Here is a 13,132-nt window from a genome sequence, read left to right on the forward strand (position 1 = left end):
TGTGTCTGTGTGTGTGTGTGTGTCTCTGTGTCTGTCTGTCTCTCTGTGTTCCCACTAACTGTGTCTGTGTGTGTAGATGGAGAGCAGTGACAGTGAGGCTGGAGCAGATGGAAACTCCCCGTGTGGTTCGGAGAGCCGGCACAAACGGCGCAAAATCGTGGACTGCCGGATATCGTCAGGGTGCCAGTGTACTCGGGCAGGGTAAGGAGCACCCCCCCCACCCCGAAACCCCCCCCCTCACCCCGAAACCACCCCCCCCCCACCCCGAATATCGTCAGGGTGCCAGTGTACTCGGGCAGGGTAAGGAGCACTCCCATTCCCGCCCCCCCCCCGATCCCGTCGCTCCCACCCCCCCCCGATCCCGTCGCTCCCACCCCCCCCCCGATCCCGTCGCTCCCACCCCCCCCGATCCCGTCGCTCCCACCGCCCCCCCCGATCCCGTCACTCCCACCCCCCCCCCGATCCCGTCCACTCCCACCCCCCCCCCGATCCCGTCACTCCCACCCCCCCCCCAATCCCGTCACTCCCACCCCCCCCCAATCCCGTTCACTCCCACCCCCCCCAATCCCGTCACTCCCACCCCCCCCGATCCCGTCGCTTCCACCCCCCCCGATCCCGTCGCTTCCACCCCCCCCGATCCCGTCGCTTCCACCCCCCCCGATCCCGTCGCTCCCCCCCCCCGATCCCGTCGCTTCCACCCCCCCGATCCCGTCGCTTCCACCCCCCCCGATCCCGTCACCCCTAATCCCACCCCTCCCCAGCAGCCAATCCCCTCCTTCCCCCCCTCCTCCTTTCCCCCCCTCCTCCTTTCCCCCCTCCTCCTTTCCCCCCCCTCCCTCCTTTCCCCCCCCCTCCTCCTTTCCCCCCCCTCCTCCTTTCCCCCCCCTCCTCCTTTCCCCCCCCCCCTCCTCCTTTCCCCCCTCACTGATGTGTGTTGGGCTGTTGTGTCCCTGCAGGTCAGTCGGACATTGACCCTGTACCAGGAGAATCCGGCTGCGCTGGAGAGGGAGTTCCAGAGACAGGCCAATGGCTCAGGTGAGGAGGTGGGGCGGGGGTGGAGGAGGTGGGGGGGAGGGTGGAGGAGGTGGGGGCAGAGAGAGAGAAGTGGGGTGGGGGGGTGCAGAGAGAGGGTTTCTTATCGGATGCTGATGATGTCTCTCTGTGGTTGGACACAGACTCTGAGGATGGAGATAGTGAATCAGAGAGAGTACAGAGTCGTAAGAGAAGCGAGAATCCCCACGTACCAGGAGAACAGCACCCCTTCCGACTCGGAGGATGACACAGACACAAACCTTACTCAGTAAGTACAGTGCCATCAATCAGAGGGAGAGCACGGGGTTAGATACAGAGTAAAGCTCCCTCTACACTGTCCCCCCATCAAACACTCCCAGGACAGGTACAGCACGGGGTTAGATACAGAGTAAAGCTCCCTCTACACTGTCCCCCATCAAACACTCCCAGGACAGGTACAGCACGGGGTTAGATACAGAGTAAAGCTCCCTCTACACTGTCCCCCCATCAAACACTCCCAGGACAGGTACAGCACGGGGTTAGATACAGAGTAAAGCTCCCTCTACACTGTCCCCCCATCAAACACTCCCAGGACAGGGACAGCACGGGGTTAGATACAGAGTAAAGCTCCCTCTACACTGTCACCCCATCAAACACTCCCAGGACAGGTACAGCACGGGTTTAGATACAGAGTAAAGCTCCCTCTACACTGTCCCCCCATCAAACACTCCCAGGACAGGTACAGCACGGGGTTAGATACAGAGTAAAGCTCCCTCTACACTGTCCCCCCATCAAACACTCCCAGGACAGGGACAGCACGGGGTTAGATACAGAGTAAAGCTCCCTCTACACTGTCACCCCATCAAACACTCCCAGGACAGGTACAGCACGGGGTTAGATACAGAGTAAAGCTCCCTCTACACTGTACCCCCATCAAACACTCCCAGGACAGGTACAGCACGGGGTTAGATACAGAGTAAATTCTGGACTGTGTTACATAGCCAATCTCCTCCACATCATTTTGTCTCCACAGCTCCAGTGGCCTGAGGGATCGATCCCCCTCCCCACCAGCCTCCCCCACCACCCCAACTCTGCAAACCAGGCGAGCGTGTAAAGCTATCAGGTAACCCACTCCTCGTTACTGATCTGTGTCTGCGCCTGTCTCGCTGTGTGCCTGCGCCTGTCTCGCTGTGTGCCTGCGCCTGTCTCGCTGTGTGCCTGCGCCTGTCTCGCTGTGTGCCTGCGCCTGTCTCGCTGTGTGCCTGCGCCTGTCTCGCTGTGTGCCTGCGCCTGTCTCGCTGTGTGCCTGCGCCTGTCTCGCTGTGTGCCTGCGCCTGTCTCGCTGTGTGCCTGCGCCTGTCTCGCTGTGTGCCTGCGCCTGTCTCGCTGTGTGCCTGCGCCTGTCTCGCTGTGTGCCTGCGCCTGTCTCGCTGTGTGCCTGCGCCTGTCTCGCTGTGTGCCTGCGCCTGTCTCGCTGTGTGCCTGCGCCTGTCTCGCTGTGTGCCTGCGCCTGTCTCGCTGTGTGCCTGCGCCTGTCTCGCTGTGTGCCTGCGCCTGTCTCGCTGTGTGCCTGCGCCTGTCTCGCTGTGTGCCTGCGCCTGTCTCGCTGTGTGCCTGCGCCTGTCTCGCTGTGTGCCTGCGCCTGTCTCGCTGTGTGCCTGCGCCTGTCTCGCTGTGTGCCTGCGCCTGTCTCGCTGTGTGCCTGCGCCTGTCTCGCTGTGTGCCTGCGCCTGTCTCGCTGTGTGCCTGCGCCTGTCTCGCTGTGTGCCTGCGCCTGTCTCGCTGTGTGCCTGCGCCTGTCTCGCTGTGTGCCTGCGCCTGTCTCGCTGTGTGCCTGCGCCTGTCTCGCTGTGTGCCTGCGCCTGTCTCGCTGTGTGCCTGCGCCTGTCTCGCTGTGTGCCTGCGCCTGTCTCGCTGTGTGCCTGCGCCTGTCTCGCTGTGTGCCTGCGCCTGTCTCGCTGTGTGCCTGCGCCTGTCTCGCTGTGTGCCTGCGCCTGTCTCGCTGTGTGCCTGCGCCTGTCTCGCTGTGTGCCTGCGCCTGTCTCGCTGTGTGCCTGCGCCTGTCTCGCTGTGTGCCTGCGCCTGTCTCGCTGTGTGCCTGCGCCTGTCTCGCTGTGTGCCTGCGCCTGTCTCGCTGTGTGCCTGCGCCTGTCTCGCTGTGTGCCTGCGCCTGTCTCGCTGTGTGCCTGCGCCTGTCTCGCTGTGTGCCTGCGCCTGTCTCGCTGTGTGCCTGCGCCTGTCTCGCTGTGTGCCTGCGCCTGTCTCGCTGTGTGCCTGCGCCTGTCTCGCTGTGTGCCTGCGCCTGTCTCGCTGTGTGCCTGCGCCTGTCTCGCTGTGTGCCTGCGCCTGTCTCGCTGTGTGCCTGCGCCTGTCTCGCTGTGTGCCTGCGCCTGTCTCGCTGTGTGCCTGCGCCTGTCTCGCTGTGTGCCTGCGCCTGTCTCGCTGTGTGCCTGCGCCTGTCTCGCTGTGTGCCTGCGCCTGTCTCGCTGTGTGCCTGCGCCTGTCTCGCTGTGTGCCTGCGCCTGTCTCGCTGTGTGCCTGCGCCTGTCTCGCTGTGTGCCTGCGCCTGTCTCGCTGTGTGCCTGCGCCTGTCTCGCTGTGTGCCTGCGCCTGTCTCGCTGTGTGCCTGCGCCTGTCTCGCTGTGTGCCTGCGCCTGTCTCGCTGTGTGCCTGCGCCTGTCTCTCTCACTCCCCTCGTTCTCTCCGTCTCCCCCCTGACAGGGAAGTGGACAGGAATCTCCGGGAGTTGGAAGCTCTGGGTTGTTCTCCGGTGTTGAGCCGGGTGCACTGTGACTCGGATGATGTGATTCTGGTGGGAGTTTTACCCAGTCTGCCTCACACCCCGCGGGAGATTACCATCAAGATCCGGTGTCGAGGTCACATCTATCGGGTCCCCATGCGGATGGTGAGTCCAAACTACCCCCCAACATAGCCCTGTATCAATCCCCAAACTAATCCCGCTGCCCCGCTCTCTCCCCATTGCCCTGTATCAATCCCCAAACTAATCCCACTGCCCCGCTCTCTCCCCATAGCTCAATCCCCAAACTAATCCCACTGCCCCGCTCTCTCCCCATAGCCTTGTATCAATCCCCAAACTAATCCCACTGCCCCGCTCTCTCCCCATAGCTCAATCCCCAAACTAATCCCACTGCCCCGCTCTCTCCCCATAGCCCTGTGTCAATCCCCAAACTAATCCCACTGCCCCGCTCTCTCCCCATAGCTCAATCCCCAAACTAATCCCACTGTCCCGCTCTCTCCCCATAGCTCAATCCCCAAACTAATCCCACTGCCCCGCACTCTCCCCATAGCCCTGTATCAATCCCCAAACTAATCCCACTGTCCCGCTCTCTCCCCATAGCCCTGTATCAATCCCCAAACTAATCCCACTGCCCCGCTCTCTCCCCATAGCCCTGTATCAATCCCCAAACTAATCCCACTGCCCCGCTCTCTCCCCATAGCCCCGTATCAATCCCCAAACTAATCAAACTGTCCCCCGCTCTCCCCATAGCCCTGTATCAATCCCCAAACTAATCCCACTGCCCCGCTCTCTCCCCATAGCTCAATCCCCAAACTAATCCCACTGCCCTGCTCTCTCCCCATAGCCCTGTATCAATCCCCAAACTAATCCCACTGCCCCGCTCTCTCCCCATAGCTCAATCCCCAAACTAATCCCACTGCCCCACTCTCTCCCCATAGCTCAATCCCCAAACTAATCCCACTGCCCCGCTCTCTCCCCATAGCCCTGTATCAATCCCCAAACTAATCCCACTGCCCCGCTCTCTCCCCATAGCCCTGTATCAATCCCCAAACTAATCCCACTGCCCCGCTCTCTCCCCATAGCTCAATCCCCAAACTAATCCCACTGCCCCGCTCTCTCCCCATAGCCCTGTATCAATCCCCAAACTAATCCCACTGCCCCGCTCTCTCCCCATAGCCCTGTATCAATCCCCAAACTAATCCCACTGCCCCCGCTCTCTCCCCATAGCTCAATCCCCAAACTAATCCCACTGCCCCCGCTCTCTCCCCACAGCCCTGTATCAATCCCCAAACTAATCCCACTGCCCCGCTCTCTCCCCATAGCCCTGTATCAATCCCCAAACTAATCCCACTGCCCCCGCTCTCTCCCCATAGCTCAATCCCCAAACTAATCCCACTGTCCCGCTCTCTCCCCATAGCTCAATCCCCAAACTAATCCCACTGCCCCGCTCTCTCCCCATAGCCCTGTATCGATCCCCAAACTAATCCCACTGCCCCGCTCTCTCCCCATAGCTCAATCCCCAAACTAATCCCACTGCCCCGCTCTCTCCCCATAGCTCAATCCCCAAACTAATCCCACTGCCCCGCTCTCTCCCCATAGCCCTGTATCAATCCCCAAACTAATCCCACTGCCCCCGCTCTCTCCCCATAGCCCTGTATCAATCCCCAAACTAATCCCACTGCCCCGCTCTCTCCCCATAGCCCTGTATCAATCCCCAAACTAATCCCACTGCCCCGCTCTCTCCCCATAGCTCAATCCCCAAACTAATCCCACTGCCCCCCCGCTCTCTCCCCATAGCCCTGTATCAATCCCCAAACTAATCCCACTGCCCCGCTCTCTCCCCATAGCTCAATCCCCAAACTAATCCCACTGCCCTGCTCTCTCCCCATAGCTCAATCCCCAAACTAATCCCACTGCCCCGCTCTCTCCCCATAGCCCAATCCCCAAACTAATCCCACTGCCCCACTCTCTCCCCATAGCCCTGTATCAATCCCCAAACTAATCCCACTGCCCCGCTCTCTCCCCATAGCCCTGTATCAATCCCCAAACTAATCCCACTGCCCCGCTCTCTCCCCATAGCCCAATCCCCAAACTAATCCCACTGCCCCACTCTCTCCCCATAGCCCTGTATCAATCCCCAAACTAATCCCACTGCCCCGCTCTCTCCCCATAGCTCAATCCCCAAACTAATCCCACTGCCCCGCTCTCTCCCCATAGCCCCGTATCAATCCCCAAACTAATCCCACTGCCCCCGCTCTCTCCCCATAGCCCTGTATCAATCCCCAAACTAATCCCACTGCCCCACTCTCTCCCCATAGCCCTGTATCAATCCCCAAACTAATCCCACTGCCCCACTCTCTCCCCATAGCCCTGTATCAATCCCCAAACTAATCCCACTGCCCTGCTCTCTCCCCATAGCTCAATCCCCAAACTAATCCCACTGCCCCGCTCTCTCCCCATAGCTCAGTCCCCAAACTAATCCCACTGCCCCGCTCTCTCCCCATAGCTCAGTCCCCAAACTAATCCCACTGCCCCCGCTCTCTCCCCATAGCCCTGTATCAATCCCCAAACTAATCCCACTGCCCCACTCTCTCCCCATAGCCCTGTATCAATCCCCAAACTAATCCCACTGCCCTGCTCTCTCCCCATAGCTCAATCCCCAAACTAATCCCACTGCCCCGCTCTCTCCCCATAGCTCAGTCCCCAAACTAATCCCACTGCCCCGCTCTCTCCCCATAGCTCAATCCCCAAACTAATCCCACTGCCCCCGCTCTCTCCCCATAGCCCTGTATCAATCCCCAAACTAATCCCACTGCCCCGCTCTCTCCCCATAGCTCAATCCCCAAACTAATCCCACTGCCCCGCTCTCTCCCCATAGCCCTGTATCAATCCCCAAACTAATCCCACTGCCCCGCACTCTCCCCATAGCCCTGTATCAATCCCCAAACTAATCCCACTGCCCCGCTCTCTCCCCATAGCCCTGTATCAATCCCCAAACTAATCCCACTGCCCCACTCTCTCCCCATAGCCCTGTATCAATCCCCAAACTAATCCCACTGACCCACTCTCTCCCCATAGCCCTGTATCAATCCCCAAACTAATCCCACTGCCCCGCTCTCTCCCCATAGCCCTGTATCAATCCCCAAACTAATCCCACTGCCCCCGCTCTCTCCCCATAGCCCTGTATCAATCCCCAAACTAATCCCACTGCCCCGCTCTCTCCCCATAGCCCTGTATCAATCCCCAAACTAATCCCACTGCCCCGCTCTCTCCCCATAGCCCTGTATCAATCCCCAAACTAATCTCTCTCTCCTCTCTCTCTGTCCCTCTCTCTCAGACAGACCGGCTGCAGAAGGTGGTAGATTATGTGGCTGAGCGACTGGGGGTCGAGTCCTCCCGCCTCCTCCTGCTCCTGAAAGATGTGGAGGTGTTAACTTCGCAGACTCCCGAGTCTCTGAACATCAGCGTGGCCGACATTCTTGGTTAGTCCCCGGGGACGGAGGAGGGTGTCAACGAGAGAGTGAGAGAGGGAACGGTGTGTGTGGTCTGTCTTTCCCATGACCGGAGCTGCCTCAGCATTCCGGGGGGATAGGGTGAGACTCCGCACTGCGGGATATGCTCCGGGTTCTCCTCCAGTTCCCTGCGCCCAGCCTGTCCCCTCCCCCGGGTTCCCTCGATCCGAACGGCTCGGAGATGTGGACGGACAGCACCTTCTGCGCTCCACTCAGATCGCTCCTTACCCAGCGCCACACTCATGGCTACACTCTCACACCTGTACACATACTTGCAGGCACACTGGTACACACACACGCTTGCCTGCCCACAGATGTACATACTCGCATGTACGCTGGCACAGACACTCGTGTACACTGGCACATGCCCAGATGCACGCGGACACTGGTACACGCACAGACACTCGTGTGCACGCTGGTACACGTACTGACTCACTGGTACACGCACAGGCACTCGCGTGCATACTGGCACACGCACAGACTCACTGGTACACGCACAGACACTCGTGTGGACTCAGGTATACACACAGATGCTCACGCACACAGGTACACACAGAGACATTTGTGTGCACACTGGTATGCCCAGACACTTGCAGTCACATGGTACACACACTCGTGCGCACTGGCTCACGCGCAAACACTCTGGTGTGAACGGTTACATGCACAGACATGTGAACTGCTAAATGCACAGACACTCACAAGCCCACATGTTCACTCCCAGTGGCCACACTGGTACACACACAAACACTTGCGTGCCCACTGGTACACACACAGAGACTTGTGCACACTGGGACACACACAGACACCCGTGTGCACATATACACACGTGGACTGGTAAACACCCACTTGAGTGCGCGCTGCTCCATGCGTAGATACGTGTGAACTGGTACACGCACAGACGCTGGGTGCACTTGTACCCGCACAGATACCGACACACACACACTCGTACAGGCACAGAAACTAGTGTGTGTGTACTTGTACACACAGACACAGGGTGTACAGACACTGACACCTCTCCCCCCTCCCCGGGGGCTGGACACCTGCTGACTTTGTGCCGATGTTTGGTTCTCAGATTGCGTGGTCCTGTCTGAGCGTCCAGCGCGGCAGCAGCACCCGGCTCAGGACCAAATCTGCCTGAGAGTGCGCGGAGTGGAGAAAAACTCTTTCCAGCTCATCACCATCGGGAAGGTCAGTGTGTAGGGCAGGGGTGGAGGGCGACAGAATTTGGGGAGGGTTAACGAAATGGGAGTCAGGCGGAGCTGAAGGACAGCAGGTCCAGCTCCGAGCTGGGAGGGGGTTCACTGACCGATGCCCCGCAGTGGGTTCGGGGCAGGGGTGGGGAGGGAAACGCTGTGGACGGGGACAAAGGAGGAGAATTTGTGGCAACTTCTCCCCAGAGGCAGGAGACATTGCTGGGTTCAGTCCCAGAGAAGGAACATCAGGCGGGGAGCACCATGGAAATAGCGATCTTAACATCATGACCTTCAGTTATGCAAGATGGGCAAAAAACATAACACGGGATAAAAATACTGAAATGGAGGATATTGGTGGCATCGTCTAACTCTCCCGGGTATCTGTTATTCTATATATAAACCACCCCGAACCCCTCGATTAGATTCCAGTCTGTAACTCACACCCGGGTATCTGTTATTCTATATATAAACCACCCCGAACCCCTCGATTAGATTCCAGTCTGTAACTCACTCCCGGGTATCTGTTGTTCTATGTATAAACCACTCTGAACCCCTCGATTAGATTCCAGTCTGCAGCTCACTCCCGGGTATCTGTTATTCTATATGTAAACCACCCCGAACCCCTCGATTAGATTCCAGTCTGTAACTCACTCCCGGGTATCTGTTATTATGTATATAAACCACCCCGAACCCCTCGATTAGATTCCAGTCTGCAGCTCACTCCCGGGTATCTGTTATTCTATATGTAAACCACCCCGAACCCCTCGATTAGATTCCAGTCTGTAACTCACTCCCGGGTATCTGTTATTATGTATATAAACCACCCCGAACCCCTCGATTAGATTCCAATCTGTAACTCAGTCCCGGGTATCTGTTATTCTATATATAAACCCCACTGAACCCCTCGATTAGATTCCAGTCTGTAACTCACTCCCGGGTATCTGTTATTCTATATATAAACCACTCTGAACCCCTCGATTAGATTCCAGTCTGTAACTCACTCCCGGGTATCTGTTATTCTATATGTAAACCACCCCGAACCCTCGATTAGATTCCAATCTGTAACTCACTCCCGGGTATCTGTTATTATGTATATAAACCACCCCGAACCCCTCGATTAGATTCCAGTCTGTAACTCACTCCGGGTATCTGTTATTCTATATGTAAACCACCCTGAACCCCTCGATTAGATTCCAATCTGTAACTCAGTCCCGGGTATCTGTTATTCTATATATAAACCCCACTGAACCCCTCGATTAGATTCCAGTCTGTAACTCACTCCCGGGTATCTGTTATTCTATATATAAACCACTCTGAACCCCTCGATTAGATTCCAGTCTGTAACTCACTCCCGGGTATCTGTTATTCTATATATAAACCACCTCGAACCCCTCGATTAGATTCCAGTCTGTAACTCACTCCCCGGTATGTATTATTCTATATATAAACCACCCTGAACCCCTCGATTAGGTTCCAGTCAGTAACTCACTCCCGGGTATCTGTTATTCTATATATAAACCACCCCGAACCCCTTGATTAGATTCCGGTCTGTAACTCACTCCCCGGTATGTATTATTCTATATATAAACCACCCCGAACCCCTCGATTCGATTCCAGTCTGTAACTCACTCCTGGGTGTCTGTTATTCTATATATAAACCCCACTGAACCCCTCGATTAGATTCCAGTCTGTAACTCACTCCTGGGTATCTGTTATTCTATATATAAACCACCCTGAACCCCTGGATTAGATTCCAGTCTGTAACTCACTCCCGGGGATCTGTTATTCTATATATAAACCCCACTGAACCCCTCGATTAGATTCCAGTCTGTAACTCACTCCCGGGGATCTGTTATTCTATATATAAACCACCCCGAACCCCTCGATTGGATTCCAGTCTGTAACTCACTCCCGGGTATCTGTTATTCTATATATAAACCACCCCGACCCCCTCGATTAGATTCCAGTCTGTAACTCACTCCCGGGTATCTGTTATTCTATATATAAACCACCCCGAACCCCTCGATTGGATTCCAGTCTGTAACTCACTCCCGGGTATCTGTTATTCTATATATAAACCACCCTGAACCCCTCGATTAGATTCCAGTCTGTAACTCACTCCCGGGGATCTGTTATTCTATATATAACCCACCCTGAACCCCTCGGTGACCCTGTCTCTGTTCTCTCCCCCCGGGACAGGCTGAGTCCTTGAAGACACTGATGAACGATTACAGGAACCGAATGGGCCTGCACCGTTGCCGGATAACCTTTCACTTTGACGGCAGCGAGCTGCTGGAATCCAGCACCCCCCAGGAAAATGAGATGGAGAGTGACGATGTCATTGACGTGCGGGTCTGCCCCCACTGAACCATGGCCGAGATCGGGGCGGAGGAGTGGGTGGGGGAGGGGGGGAGAACGACCCATTGATTGTGTGGCCGAAGACCCAGGTTCAACATTACAGATACTGACTGCTGTTGGGGAGGGGGTTCTGATAGTTGGTGGGGTGGGGGTGCAGTATAAGTGTGGGTGGGATCTGCCTACCTCTCTGTGGAATGTCTTTAGGATTATTGACCCTCTCTCTCCCCCCTCTCCCCGTTTTGTAATTAATTGTACAGTCCTTGTCTCTACCCAGATGTGTAGATTATGACTGCGTTCTCAGGTGTTGATAAAGAGAGTTATTTTATTTGCTGTGCTCATTGCGTGGCTGTTTTGGGATTTCAACCCCACCCCCACCCCCATCCCTCCTGCCCCATCCCTAAACCCTAACCTACACATCTTTGGGACACTAAGGGACAATTTAGCACGGCCAATCCACCCTAACCTACACATCTTTGGAGTGTGGGCGGAAACTGGAACATCAGGATGAAAGCCACGGGTGAGAACAGAAGAATGAGGGGAGATCTCATTGAGACGTATAAGATGATGAATGGGATGGATAGGATAGAGGTGGAGAGACTCTTCCCGCTCAGAAAGGACAGTAGGACTAGGGGGCACAGCCTCAAGATAAAGGGGGGGCGGTTTAGAACGGAGTTGAGGAGGAACTTCTTCACTCAAAGGGTGGTGAATCTCGGGAATTCTCTGCCCGTTGAAGTGGTGGAGGCTGCCTCGCTAAATATATTTAAGACGCGGGTTGATGGGTTTTTGATAAGAGAGGGGATTAAGGGTTATGGGGAGAGGGCGGGAATGTGGAACTGAGACACGACAGATCAGCCATGATCTTATTGAATGGCGGGGCAGGCTCGAAGGGCTAGATGGCCTACTCCTGCTCCTATTTCTCATGTTCTTATGTAACATGCAAACTCCACTCAGTTCACAGCTTCTTTCCCTCCCATTGAAACTGGGACCATTGCTCCATCTGCTGCACCATCCCAAGCACAGCCATTGAGGGGCTGCAGGGAGACCTCACTGCGCCTGCGCACTGCCGCCGGCCATCTTGGATTGTCCCCCGAGCTGAGAGAGACTGGCGGTGGCCATCTTGGGTTGCCAGGGGAGACGCTGGGCCGCCCTATTCGGTAGCTAGGCGACGGCGGGGCTGCGGCCATCTTGGGTTTCCAGGGGAGACGCTGCACCGCCCCCTTGGGTTGCAGGGCGACGGCGGGGCTGCGGCCATCTTGCCCCTCCTGCACATGCGCACACTTGAACCTGCCGAATGGGGTGTATTTTATAAACAGGATGATTCTTTTTCACCCCCTCCCCCCCGACGGACGGGACTTTTGCTCCCTTCAGCGGCCTTAATTCTCAATTTTTAATTGATTATTGTGATTTTATTAATTTTTAAACCGCGCGGGACTCTCAGGAAGAGGGGCGGCACATGCGCAGTTCTGACTTGGGTTTCTAATCACGTTTTTATTCAAATCACATTTCAATTTGAATTAAATACCCTCCCTTTCTGCCTTTCTTTTTTTCCCCCTTCTTTATTATTTTTAAATGCGAAAGAACGGGTGGGGCGGTGACGTCTCGGCAACATGGCGGAGGGGGGCGTTGCATGTGGTGACGTCACGGCAGTATGGCGGAGGGGGGCGTTGCCTGTGGTGACATCACGGCAATATGGCGGGGGGGCGTTGCCTGTGGTGATGTCATGGCAGCATGGCGGAGGGGGGCGTTGCCTGTGGTGATATCACGGCAATATGGCGGAGGGGGCGTTCCCCCGGGTCGTCACGGCAATATGGCGGAGGGGGCGTTCCCCCCCGGTCATCACGGCAATATGGCGGAGGGGGCGTTCCCCCCGGTGATCACGGCAATATGGCGGAGGGGGCGTTCCTCCCGGTCATCACGGCAATATGGCGGAGGGGGCGTTCCCCCCGGTCATCACGGCAATATGGCGGAGGGGGCGTTCCCCCGGTACCCCGGTAATCACTGCAATATGGCGGAGGGGGCGTTCTCCCGGTAATCACTGCAATATGGCGGAGGAGGCGTTCCCCCATGGTAATCACGGCAATATGGCGGAGGGGGCGTTCCCCCATGGTAATCACGGCAATATGGCGGAGGGGGCGTTCCCCCGGTAATCACTGCAATATGGCGGAGGGGGCGTTCCCCCATGGTCATCACGGCAATATGGCGGAGGGGGCGTTGCCTGCGGTGACGTCCGGGTCACATGGCGGAGGGGCGGGTGTTGTTTGGTGACGTCAGGGCAATATGGCGGAGGGGGCGTGGCATGG

At 56.8% G+C, this 13,132-nt stretch overlaps 1 pseudogene across 1 annotated transcript in view; it reads left to right on the top strand.

The window, feature by feature from the left end:
* The window catches only part of LOC145339820 (NFATC2-interacting protein-like), a 13,789-nt pseudogene extending 2,923 nt beyond the window's left edge, over window positions 1-10,866 (top strand). The window contains exons 2-9 of the transcript XR_013886074.1: window positions 180-300; window positions 957-1,035; window positions 1,176-1,300; window positions 2,045-2,134; window positions 3,733-3,916; window positions 7,107-7,251; window positions 8,354-8,469; window positions 10,674-10,866. The product of XR_013886074.1 is annotated as an NFATC2-interacting protein-like (transcript). The remainder of the gene's footprint in view (window positions 1-179; window positions 301-956; window positions 1,036-1,175; window positions 1,301-2,044; window positions 2,135-3,732; window positions 3,917-7,106; window positions 7,252-8,353; window positions 8,470-10,673) is intronic.
* The last annotated feature ends 2,266 nt before the right edge of the window (window positions 10,867-13,132 follow it).

The sequence above is a fragment of the Carcharhinus amblyrhynchos genome, unplaced genomic scaffold (genome assembly GCF_965287045.1).
Source record: "Carcharhinus amblyrhynchos unplaced genomic scaffold, sCarAmb.v2.hapA scaffold_688, whole genome shotgun sequence".
Taxonomy (NCBI): Eukaryota; Metazoa; Chordata; class Chondrichthyes; order Carcharhiniformes; family Carcharhinidae; genus Carcharhinus; species Carcharhinus amblyrhynchos.